Here is a 14,025-nt window from a genome sequence, read left to right as displayed (position 1 = left end):
TATTAGTAATGTTTTCTCCTCTGTGTTTGTCACTGGTACTCTATTCCTGATATATATACATATATATACACAGAGAGAGAGAGAGAGGTTTTAAATATTTTATACATTTAAAATTTTCAATTTTTCTAACTACAGCTGCCTTATTTCTATTTAAAGACATCAATGATAACAAGCTGCTGTTTACCTTCTCTAAATATGAGGAATAAGATTATGAATACATAAACTGTTATATAAACACAAATTAAAATTTATAATACGTATATTTTATAAACATAGCTGTTCAACTCAAAAATTACAAATTACCTCAAAAATAATGTGACTAACTTTGTATATGATTTATTTACCTTTCATGTTTTGATTTTTACTTTCTAAAGTATTGAATACTTTCATGTTATGATTTTTACTTTCTAAAATACCTGAAACTTTAGGCAATTAATAGTCATAATGAAAATGTCCACTTCACATTTTTGAATGATTTATCTAAATTCTTACATTCCTTCAAATGTATTTTATTTACCTTGAGATATCAATGATGTCTTGGTGGGTATAGATTTTTGACCCTTTCTCTCATTGGCATGCAGATGGCTTTCTAGTGATTTTAGTATTCAAGATTTCAGGTGAGAAGTCAGATACTTATAAGATCATTTTTTGTAAGTAGCTTTTCCTTCTATTTGGACCCTTGTAATAGTCTGTATTAACTTTGGAGTTCCAGAATTTCACCAGAATATTCTAGGTCTGAGTCTTTCAAGTCCTTTTAATCCACACAGTTCAAGGGAACATTTTTCTATTCTTAATAGTTTAAAAGTAACATAAATTATGTGAATATGTTGAAAGAGGACATAATGCTTAAAGTATATAATCTATAGGAATATTCCTAATAAGTACAAATATTAATAAGTATTATGTTAACAAATTTCAACATTCTTTTCTGTTTTAAGTGTTCTTTTTCAAGTCATATTATAGATTATTGCTCTTATCTAATTATGGAATATTTTTAAAAAGGAATCATTACACAGCTTAAAATGGGGAATATATTTTAAGTCGTGGAAAATTATTATTACAAAATAGTTTTGAATGTAGATGACATCTTATAGGCTGTGATTAGTCTTGCCTCTTCCATAGCCCAATTTTATCACTAAATATATGTTGATTCTACCTTTCTGCTTCTCTCATTATACCTATATAGTTCATATCCCATCAAAAGGCTGATATTTCCACAATACACACTAATCCTTAGAGAAGCCACATATTTAATAAGGTATAATGTGAATTATTTTTCCTGAAGCTCTCTATGTGGCTGAGACATGGCATTAACCACTTTTAAATCTTCTTGAAAAAAAATACACTACATATTTTCTAGATGTAATTACAGAAAAAAACTTAATATGAATACTAAATAAAGAATTTAAATGACTGGTTTACATCATTCATAGGCAATTGCTCAGGAAGACTTGGAATGGAGTACTAATGTCATTCATATATCTACTACAGGTCCTAGAGGCAAAAGTAAAGAGAGGAAAACACAATGAATGAGCTTTGGGTAATTTGAGGTGTGATCTGGTATGAATGTCAAGAAAATACATATGTCTGTCTTTTAATAAAATGTCTCTATTTGAGTCATTCAAGGAAACAGATTCATCTAGTTGTCTATCTTCATGGTAAAAATAAAATTGACACAAGTGAATTCAGCAAAGGAAATATGAGCATCATATTCATATAAATGTATAATTATAGATTTATTTCTGATCTGAGAAAGGTAAGAGGAGATTTCACATACACTATATTGATGCTTCTGAATTCTAGCTTCAGTCAAAGTATTATTGGCCCCTGCTGAATGTGCTACACTATATTATATATTACAGCAAGATTTAACATACTTATGTGAATACTGTAAGTCGTTATTAATGTCAGAAAAAATGACAAGTAAACACAGAAAACATATTAAACTAATATTTTAAAGCTCAAGCCAGTTGAGAAAGCTCAGGTAATCAAAGTGCCAATCATGTTTTAATAAAAGACCTCTCCACCACATACGTAATTGCTTAGTGTAACATCAATATTTTCGATTCCCTGATAACTTGGAATAATAGCTCAGTTTTATTTTGAGAATTTCTAATTAAAAATCCCTGGACATAGCTTAGACTCAGCCACATATGTGAGAACAAAAACCACAGACTGCTTGGGCCAAAGCTACTTTAACTAAATTGACCAGATGCATTTAATAAGTTCTTCCCCCCCCCACCCCACCCCTTGCGTCTAGTTGGTAGTGAAACAAGAAGTCCCCAGTGAGTTTAGGGAGGTCAGCTGTGGTAGGAGATTTAATTTGAGAACAACTGATTCTACTTTAAGGGCAATGATAAAAATCAATGCAAGATTTCACCAAGAAAAACTGTATTTTGAGGATTTACCCTGGACAAATCAGTTGACCAAACATCCTGAGTGACACAAATATGGCTCTGTGTCATAATTTCTAAATTCTAGGAGATTAAACTATTCAATGTTGTGGACAGTGTTTTAAGGTGTACTGTCTTGATCTAACAACAAGGAAAGAACAATGATCTCGAAGAGATTCTTCAAGATGTTGCATGGATATATCTGACAGGATCTGATGGGATAGATCTGAAGGGCAAATATTTTAGAGCAAGCTTAGAGGGAAAGTTATGGCTACAAAAGACACTTGCTCAGGTGGCTATTTTGGGAGTTTGAAGATGAAAGAGCAACCGAAAAGACTAAAGAGGTACAAGAAACACCTAAACTGCACCATAATCTGTGGATCTGACAGGTGAATTTGAAGATTTTGACTCATTAAGGCTTTCTTTTCATAATATATTTAGAAGCACACCAAGGATAAATGACTGGAAAGAAGTGACCTATAGAAGTATGAAGGAAGGAAGAAATTATCATCATCACTATCCCAATTTAGGAGAAGGAATAACGAACATAGAGAGGTGAATTTTTAAATTAAGCAGTTAGCAAGCAGTAACTGGGATGTAATCCTGGGTCTCTAAATAAAAACTCATGTTTTTTCTACCTTATCCAGCCGTTTTGAGGGAACTTGGTCAAACAACTTTTGTACGACCTACCACTACATCTTTTTTTCTTAAGTTTGGATAACTGAATTCACATCACAAGGTGCTACTTCTAAAAAGTCAAATACAATGGGCATGCAGATGCCTCCCTCCCTCACACACACACACACACACACTCCCATTGGAAGAATGGGTCCTAAGACAAACTTCTGTTGGGGCCCAGGGGATACTACCTCATCATTCACATTCTAAAAAGTGCTATTGAGAACCTAAAAATTGTCTACTTTCCTGTTCTTCTAAGTATTCTGTGCTTAGAGAGGCAAAATTTATTCTATAAAGTTTATACTTACTTTATAAAACACAGCAGTTCCTATTGTGAAAAATTATTGTATATAATATATAAAATACTGTATATAATATATAATATATTGTATGTAATACATAAAATACTGTATATAATATATAAAATTATTGTATATAAAAGTATATAAAATACTTTTTATAAAATTCATGAAATTACCTAAAAATTCAGCCTCCCAGAGAAACCCCCAATTAATCTGTTGATGTATTTGGTCATTTATATTGTTCAATGTACATATAAGAACAATGAGTAATATATTTGAAAGCATTTGCCTAGTTCTACTATTTCCATGAAATTTTCATTAGTCAAAGACTCCAAGAATCCCACAAAGTTCTCACAGTAAAGGGCCAAAAAACTTTCCACCAAGGCTCTAGCAAGGTAAGAGGAAGAGGGTCAGCTTGAAATACTTCTAGAGGCTTCCTCATCACAAAGATTTACTCTTCAGGTGATAAGACTTTCAGAGAGCTTTATCACACCTGGAGAGAAGGGCCTTTATCCACTGATCGCTACTCTAGAGCCTCCTGTCTAAATGAGGGGTGGGAAGGAGATTAGAAACATTCCTGAAGTGCTCATTGCAGCCCAGGAGTAAAAGCATTAAAATAACGTGATTTAATTTAAGATTATAAACACCTTTCTCCCTCACACCTTAGTATCATATCAATAGGGATCTAGTACAATGACAGTGGAATGCAGCTAAAAGAGACTTTTCAGGAAAAGTTCTTAGACAAAGACAACAGAAGGAAACTGGACCTATAGATGAAGCAATCCCACAAAACTCACCTCCTGGCAATTAACCTGTTAACCTCAATTAGGCTCAAACAACTTGAATTATCCTCAGATTACAAGCCTTTCCTTTTGTCTCTACTACCTGGTGAGACAAAGGGAAAGGCCTAGCTTTTAGCAGGCAAAACAAACAAAAACAAGAAATGCTACGTAAGACAAAGCACATTGTGAAGATAAAACAACAGAACCAGACTAAAAAATGACACAGATGTTATTATAGAAATAAGAAAGGGAGTTGAAATAACTATGATTTATCAAGATATTTACTCAGAAAAGTAGACAATATTTAAGAGCAGATGTGTAATGTAAACAAAGAAATAAAAACTCTTAAGAATTAACTGAAAGAAAATGCTAGGAAGAAAAACAAAACTAAGCACAGTGAATGTCTTTGAGATGCTCATTCATAGCTTGGCTATGGCTGAAAATGCATCAGTGAGCTAAAGAGATGCCAATAGAAATTTCCAATACTGAAACGCAGGGATAAAAAGTAACGAGAAATGCAAAACAACACAAAAACAGACAACCCAATAACTGTGGAACAATTTCAAAAGATATAAAAATGTGTAATTGAAATATCAGAAGAAGAAAGAGAATGGAATAGAAAAATTATTTTTAATAATATTCAACAATTTTCCAAAATTAATAACAGATAGTAAACTACAGATCCAGGAAGAGAACTGAGGAGAATGAATACACCAAAGAAAATCTACGGGAAGGCATACCACACTCAAACTGCATAAAACCAAATGCAAACAATCCTGAAAGAAGCAGGGATGGGGTAGAAGGAGATGGAGAAAACATCTTACCCAAAGGGTAACAAGCAGTAAAAATTGCGGCAGTTTTCTCATCAAAAACCATGCAAAGATGAAGAAATTGAAGTGAAATAAATATTGTTGAAAGAAAGAAAAAAATGTAACCTAGTATTTTATATTCATGAAAATTTTCTTTCAAAAGTGAGGGTGAAATAAAGACAGCAAATAATTCAGCAAATCAAAAGACAGTGCAGCCATTTGAAACTTATTTTCTTTGAAGCCTGGATCTCTAGATATGGTTAGCAGTCACTTCTGAAATAATTGTTTATTTAAATTTTCCTGGGTTCATACAATAAACACCTCATAAATTGACATTCTTTTAGTTTCTAAAATCATTTTTCCACCTACAGCGTAGAAAAGGTATGTATATCAATGTGCTATATAGATGGGTTGGCTAGATAAAACATAGTTAACAGAGTTGACTTGTAATTTATTATAAATAACAAAAATATTTTAAGTAGATCCCATGAATTTGAGATCTCCTTATATACAAATATTTTTTGTTGTTTATATGTAACTCAAATTTAATTGAATATTTTATGTTTTTGTTGGCTAAATATGGTAAGCTTACATACAGGTAAAACAAACCACGGCCTCAGTTATACCCAACTCATCACCAAAGTTGCCCAAAACACTAGTCCCAATAAGGTAGCTTTAATTAGAATAATCAGATGTCTCTAGCAGTTCATCGCGCCTTACATCTTAATAAATATCAGTTGCACCAATAACAAACATCTGTTAAAACTCAGTCTATTTGTTGAACAAAATACTCTATAATGTCAATTTTTGCTTATTTTTAAAAATAATAATTATGACTTTTTTGGACTCTAAAACTTTTCAAAGTCTCCTGATTTTAACTTAAGTAGTCATCATTTAGTGGTAGCTGTTATTTTTCTCTCCCATGCCAATTAATGTAGGGATTATAGTTGCTTCTTGCTTCTTCTGCTTCTGGCTGCTTCTTGGAAATTTCAGACTGTAGTGTCTGTCACATCTCTAACGTCCTGAGCGCCTTTAAAGCAAATGCTATTAACTAAACCACTTTTACTGTTACCAGCTGGGTGGGTTGTTGACTCTCAGTAAATAGAAATAAACCAAGAGTCTGAGATGGGTTTGAGCAAGGCACTTTACTGGGGCTTTCAGCACCAGCAGAAAGGGAAACAGCAAAAGAAAGAGACTTGAAGCTGGCTTCATTTCCTTTGGACCTCCTCCAGGTGACATCATTGCATATTTGGGGTGGTCTGTCATTTTCACCTGTGCAGTTTCTCCTTATGCTTCTTCATTGGATACCTGTCTCATTAGCAACTTAAATCTCCACCTAGGAGAGTGATTTTTACTATTAAAATGAAGTAAAGGTCAGGATAGGACAGGATCAGACATTACTGGGCATGCACATTTGGGGAGGGTCTTTTGGAAAGTGCCTGCACTTGTTAACTAGGATGTTTGTTGTTTCCAGTGTGCTGTGTTCCTTTCTGTTCTGGACTGGTTTACTTTGTGAAAGAAAGTGTTCACAGTTGCCAGGCTGCAAGGCTGAACAAAGCTAGCACAGTCAACTGCACACAAGGAAAAGTGGGCAGGGGTCCCTTCCAGTTTTCCCTATCTGTCTTAGTACTTTACAGACTATCAAATCCAAGATTTCTTTCTTCTTTAGTTGAACATTTTAATACCTTTACCATCTTCATTGCCATCACTATTTAGAGCATCAATCCTCATATTTCAACATCCATGTAGAGGATCCATCCAATGCTCTAAACTCTCAATTGCTTTATCTCATGCCAACAGAATTTACCTTTTCTCCTTCACCTTAGCCACCGTAGTCACTATGTGTCAAGTCTGACCAGCAGACTCAATGGAGCAATGGTTGAAAGATGTACACTTACACAGGCTTGCCAGTCAGCATGTCCAGGGGACCTTTGCCAGAGTCAGCAGCAGCCTAGCTAAGCCAGCAATGCCCACATTTATTTAGTACAGATTAAATGACAAAGGTCTCAAGTAAACACCATTAGAGTGTAATCAACATTTCCAACTCCTTGAGCAGAAAGCAGTCATGCACCCAAGGATGATCAAAGGTCAGTCTTAGAACTGTAATCAAGCTATCTAGATAAACTCCTCTACATTCCCTTGTTATTTGCTTTTTGGTATTAGTTCAAGGTAAGAGGATCAGGCTGCCTTCAGCCATGATCTTGGAACTCTCTTCCAAGGCTTTTGCAAAATCTTCCAGCCTTCCAACACAGTTTGTGTTTTCTATAATTTCTCCCACCATTCTGACTGATCTCCTACATCTGTGGTCTTAGGTTAGGCCAGAGTCTCATCATCTTGCTGTGGCATGCATTTGTGTCATTATTAAAATACATGTGTATTCCAGGTATTCACTTCAGTCACAAGGGCAGCTGTGTGGGGACTGCTGAGCCTAGTGCCTTACTGGTCCTGGATCAGAGCCTGGTGCCTTGCTGGCCCTGAATGAGAGGCACCCTGTTTACCTCAGCTTGCCATGTACATATTTTCATTTTGTATCTGTGCCCTGAAGAGAAAACATTTGTGAAGCTTCTTAGTTTAATATTCATTACTGCACAACATCTTAATACTAACTTCTGGAATCCACCTTCAACCAAATTTCTCACACTTCCTGCTCATATCTTCTAAATAACCTCTCAAACAATTTTGAATTTCAACTGAGGCCACCTACCAAGTGACTCCACCATACTTACATTTTCAATTGTTCTTCTATCCTGACCAGATTAGATTGTAGGGTCTGTGACCATTATCACATCCTTAAATATACACAGTGGTTTAGTCAAACTCTCCTCATTATCCCTTGACAGATATTTATCCCTGATTCAAAGTAGTTAAGCATGCCTAAAAAAATAAAGTATAAAAGCAAGCACATATGTTCCACCTTAAATAGGTTGCCACAAGTTACATCTGGTCTCTCAACACTGTTTATCTTATATTATTTCCCACTTAATTTCCCATTTAATTAAACACCTTCTAAGTTGACTATACCTCACCTTGTCTTCTCTACTCAAACTTTCAAACTACCTTCCTTTAAATTGTTTGTAGTTTTATGTAGCTTCTTAATTTACTGAGGGATCAAAAGTTTGCAAAAGATATTTTTATACCACCAACTCTGCTAACCATTCAGGACCCATGTAATTTACTTTTCCTTCTTCTAATGAGGAGTGATTTTGACTTCTGTATTAGTTACCTTGTGGTGTCATAACAAAGTTTAAGCAACCAAAAACTGGGTGGCTTAAAATAACAGAAATTCATTATCATATAGTTCTAGAAACTAAAAGTTTGAAATCAATTGTGTCGTGGGGCCATGCTTCCTCTGAAACCTATAAGGAACAACCCTTCTTTCCCTTTCTAGCTTGTAATAGAGGCTGTCAGTCTTTGGCAACCCTTGGCTTGCAGCTTGATGTAGTTTGGATGTTTGTCCCCTCCAAATTTCATGTTGAAATTTGATTTCCAATATTGGAGCTGGGGCCTGGTCAGAGGTGATTAGATCATGGAAGTGGATCCCTGATGAATGGTTTAAGCACCATCCCCTTTATGGTAAGTGATAACTCATTCAGATGGCTGACACAAGATCTGGTTGTTGAAAAGCCTGGAACCTCATTCCCCAACTTCTGTCATGTCCACTATCACCATGTGATGTGCCTCTTTCTGCTTTACCTTCAGCCATGAGTAAAAGCTCCCAGAGGCTTCACCAGAAGCTAAGCAAATGCCAGCAGCATGCTTCCTGTACAGCAAAAGACAGATACTCTTGAGACCTTTATGGCTTCACCATTGCCTGAGAAATCAGAATAGTTACCCTAGCCAACTCAGGGCAAGCTCAGATCCCCCTACTACTACCACAGTTGGTACTCTCTAGAATACATAAGTCAGTTGGCTGGAGGCCAAGCAACTAAGGCAACTGCAGCAACTCATGACAGAATAACCCTGCTCCCAGGAAGGAGAACACAACAGCTAATTCCATTGCCTAAAACATCCTGGCTAACCAGAGGTCCTGTCCACATGACAACTTCCCTGCTAGCATAACAAGCATTTGAGAAAGCCAGCACACTAAACATATCTAAAACCAAGGACTCTCACAGAGCGTACTTCACTCCCTTGCTACCTCCACCAGAGCAGGTAAGTACTGGTTTCCATTGCTGGGAGACCTGAAGATGAACCACATCACAGGACTCGTTGCATACATTCCCCAGTACTGACCCAGAACCCAGTAGCTCCACTGGGTGGCTAGACCAAGAAGAGCAGTAATAATCACTGCAGTCTGACTCTCAGGAAGACCTAGCCCTCGGGGAAGGAGGAGGGTACCACATTAATGTATTACCCTAGGGAATGAAAGAATCTGAAGAACAGGACGTGAGTTCCAGATTGTTCCACTGAAACAGCATACCCAAATGAGAGGGAACCATAAAAGCAATATTAGCAAAATAATAAAACAGGGTTTGGTAATGTCCCGAAAAGATTACAATAGCTCCCCAGCAATGGATCCAAACCAAGATGAAACTCAGAATTGTCAGATAAATAATTCAGAAAGCAGATTATTAAGCTACTTAAGAAGATACCAGAGAAAAGTAAAAAACAAAGAATATTTTTTAAAAAAATACAGGATAGGAATAAAAAATTTTTCAGAGAAATAGATATCGTAAAGAAAGAACAGTCACATCTTCTGGAAATGAAAGATACAATTAGAGAAATGCAAAATGAACTGGAAACGTTCAGCAATAGAGTAGAACAACTAGAATAAAACTTCAAAGCACGAAGACAAGACTTCTGAATTAACCCAATCAGACAAAGACAACAAAAAATAATAATAAAAACATAAACCTTTAAAAAATAGAATTTTATTAACTGGTCAGACCTAAGAATAATTGGCATTCCTCAAGTAAGAAGAAAAATTTAAAAGCTTGGAAAACTTTTTTGAGGAAATAAAGGAAGAAAACTTCCTTGGCTTTGCTAGTGATCTATACATTCAAATACAAAAAGCTAAACACACAGACACACACACCCCAGGGGCATTCATTGCAAAAACATTGTCACCTAGGCATATTGTTTTCAGGATCTCTAGAGTCGTGATAAGGAAAATAATCTTAAGAACTGTGAGACCAAAGTACCAGGTAACCTATAAAGACAAACCTCAGATTGACAGCAGATTTCTCAGCAGAAGCCTTACATGCAGAAGGGATTGAGATCTCATCTTTGGCCTCCTAAAACAAAATAATTTTCAGCCAAGAATTATATGTCCAGAAAATCTAAGCCTCATAAATGAAGAAGAGATAAAGTCTTTTTCAGATCAACAAATGCTGAGATAATTTGCCACTACCAAGCTAGCACTATAAGAATTGCTAAAGAGGAGCTCTAAATTTTGAAACAAAACCTCAAAATACACCAAAATAGAACCTTCTTAAAGCATAAATATCACAGGGCCCATAAAACAATAACATAATGAGAAAAAAAAGGTATTAAGGCAACAACTAGAATAATTAAAAGAAGAGTAATTTATATCTCAATAAATGGTATAAAGAGTAATTTATGTCTCAATAAATAAATGTAAATGCCCTAAATGCTCCACTTAAAAGATGCACAATGGCAGAATGAATAAAATTTACCAACCCAAGTATCTGCTGGCTCCAAGAGACTCATATAACACATAAGGACTCATAGAAATTTCAGGTAAAGGGGTAGAAAAGAAACCCCACACAAATGGAAACTAAAAGTGAGCAGGAATAGCTATTCTTATATCAGAAAAACAGATTTTGAAGCAGCAACAGTAAATTAAGACAAAGAAGGACATTATTTAATAAAAACTAGGGGCCGGGTGCAGTGGTTCACGCCTGTAATCCCAGCACCTTGGGACGCCGAGGCAGGTGGATCACGAGGTCAAGAGATCGAGACCATCCTGGTCAACATGGTGAAACCCCGTCTCTACTAAAAATACAAAAAATTAGCTGGGCACGGTGGCGTGTGCCTGTAATCCCAACTACTCAGGAGACTGAGGCAGGAGAATTGCCTGAACCCAGGAGGCGGAGGTTGCGGTGACCTGAGATTGCACCATTGCACTCCAGCCTGGGTAACAAGAGCAAAACTCCATCTCAAAAAAAATAAAAATTGGTACAGAAGGAAAATATCATTATCCTAAATATATATAAAACCAATGCTGGTGCTTCCAAATTCATAAAACTATTGCTACTGGACCTAAGAAATGAGATAGATGGCAACAAAATAATAGCGGGGGACTTCAATGCGCCACTCACAGCATTAGACTGGTCATCAAAACAGAAACTCAATAAAGAAACAATGGACTTAAACTATTTTTTAGAACAAATGCACTTAATAGATATTTATAGAACATTCTACTCAATAGTTTTAGAATACACAATCTTTTCATCAGCGCATAGAACGTACTCCAAGATAGACTGTATGGTAGGTCACCAAACAGGTCTCAATAAATTTAAGGAAATCTAAATTATATTGATCATCCTCTTAGACCTCAGTGAAACAAAGCTAAAAATTAACTTTAAAAGAAGCCCTCAAAACTATACAAATACATCTAAATTCAATAATATTCACTTGAATGATCTTTGAGTCAACAATAAAATCAAGATAGAAATTTTAAAATTTTTGAATGGATCAATAGTGAAACATCTTATCAAAACTTCTGAGTTACAGAAAAAGCACTGCTAAGAGAAAAGTTCATAGCATTAAATTCCTACATCAAAAGTCTCAAAGAATGCAAATAGACAATATATGATCATACCTCAAGGAACTAGAGAAATAAGTACAAACCAAATCCAAAGACTGCAGAAAACAAGAAATAACAAATTTCAAAGCAGAATTAAATGAAATTGAAACAAAAAATACAAAATATAAATAAAACAAAAAGCTGCTTCTTTGAAAAGGTAGACAAATTTGATAGATTATTAGCAAGATTATCCAAGAAAAGAAGAAATAAGAACAAAATAAGCTCAATTAGGAACAAAACAATACAACAGAAATGCAAAAGACCATTCAAGTCTACTATTACATAACCAACTGGAAAATCCAGGGGAGATGGATAAATTCCTGGAAGTACATAACCCTCCCAAATTAAATCATGAAGAAATAGAAATTCTGAACAGACCAACAAGTAGCGAGATTAAAATAGTAATAAATAAATTGCCCAAAAATGTCCAGAACCAGATGGATTTACAGATGAATTCTATGAGACAGTCAAAAAAGAATTGGTACCGATACTGCTGAAACTATTACAAAAGATAAAGAAAATGTGAATCCTTCCTAAATCATTCTATGAAACCAATAATATCCTAATACCAAAACAAGGGAATGACATAACATAACAACTACAGACCAGTATCCCTGATGAACATAGATACAAAAATTCTCAACAAAATACTAGCTAACCAAAGCCAACAGCAAATCAGAAAGATAATTCACCATGATCAAGTGGCGCAGAGATGATTTAACATACACACGTCAATAAACATGATATATCACATAAACAGAATTGAAAATTAAAATCTTATGATTATCTAATAGACATAGAAAAAGAATTTGGGAAAATTCATGATTGCTTTATGATTAAAACCTCAGCAAAAATTGGCATAAAAGGTACATACCTTCAGGTAATAAAAGTCATCTATGACAAACCCACAGCCAACATTATACTGAACAAGGAAAAGTTAAAAGCATTTCCCCTGAGGGCTGGAAGAAGACAGGATGCCCATTTTCACCACTGCTATTCAACATACTACTAGAAGTCCAAGCCAGAGAAATTGGCCAAGAGAAAGAAATACAGGGTATCCAAATCAGTAAAGAAGTCAAACCATTGCTGTTCACTAATGATATGATTGTATACTTAGGAAATCCTAACCCTAAAGACTCATTAAAAAAGCTCCTAAATCTAACAGATGAATTCAATACAGTTACAGGATACAAAATTGGTATACAATATCAGTAACATTGCTATACACCAACAATTACCAAGCTGAGAATAAAATCAAGAACACAACCTTATTTACAACACCTGCAAAACATAAAATAAAATTGTGTTCCCCAACTTCAAACTATACTACAAGGCTGTAGCTATCAAAACAGCCTGGGACTGGTATAAAAATTGGCAAGTAGACCAATGGAAAAGAATAGGGAACCCAGAAATAAAGCCAAGTGCTTTCATCCAACTGATCTTCACAAATGAACAAAAACGTAAATTGAAGAAATAATACCCTATTTAACAAATGGTGCTGGGATAATTTGCAAACCACATGTAGAAGAGTGAAACTGGATCCCATCTTTTATCTTATACAAAAATCAACTCAAGATCAAAGATGTAAATCTAAGAGCTGTAACTATAAAAATTCTTGAAGATAACATTGGAAAAACCCTTCTAGACATTGGCTTAGGCAAAGAGTTCATGACTAAGAAAACAAAAGCAAATGCTACCAAAACAAAAATAAAAAGATGGGACCTTATTTTTTATTTATTTATTTATTTTTTTGCTGTAATTTTTTTTTTAATTTTTTATTGCATTTTAGGTTTTGGGGTACATGTGCAGAACATGCAAGACAGTTGCATAGGTACACACATGGCAGTGTGTTTTGCTTCCTTTCTCCCCTTCACCCATATTTGGCATTTCTCCCCAGGCTATCCCTCCCCAGCTCCCCCCCCGCTGGCCCTCCCCTTTTCCCCCCAATAGACACCAGTGTTTCGTACTCCCCTCCCTGTGTTCATGTGTTCTCATTTTTCATCACCCACCTATGAGTGAGAACATGTGGTATTTCATTTTCTGCTCTTGTGTCAGTTTGCTGAGAATGATGTTCTCCAGATTCATCCATGTCCCTACAAATGCCACAAACTCATCATTTCTGATTGCTGCATAATATTCCATGGTGTATATGTGCCACATTTTCCCAATCCAGTCTATCATCGATGGGCATTTGGGTTGATTCCAGGTCTTTGCTATTGTAAGCAGTGCTGCAATGAACATTCGTGTGCATGTGTCCTTATAGTAGAACGATTTATAGTCCTTTGGATATAT

This window comes from Callithrix jacchus, chromosome 10 (genome assembly GCF_049354715.1).
Source record: "Callithrix jacchus isolate 240 chromosome 10, calJac240_pri, whole genome shotgun sequence".
NCBI lineage: Eukaryota > Metazoa > Chordata > Mammalia > Primates > Cebidae > Callithrix > Callithrix jacchus.
The sequence above is the reverse complement of the archived record's forward strand: the minus strand, read 5'-3'. Positions refer to the sequence as shown.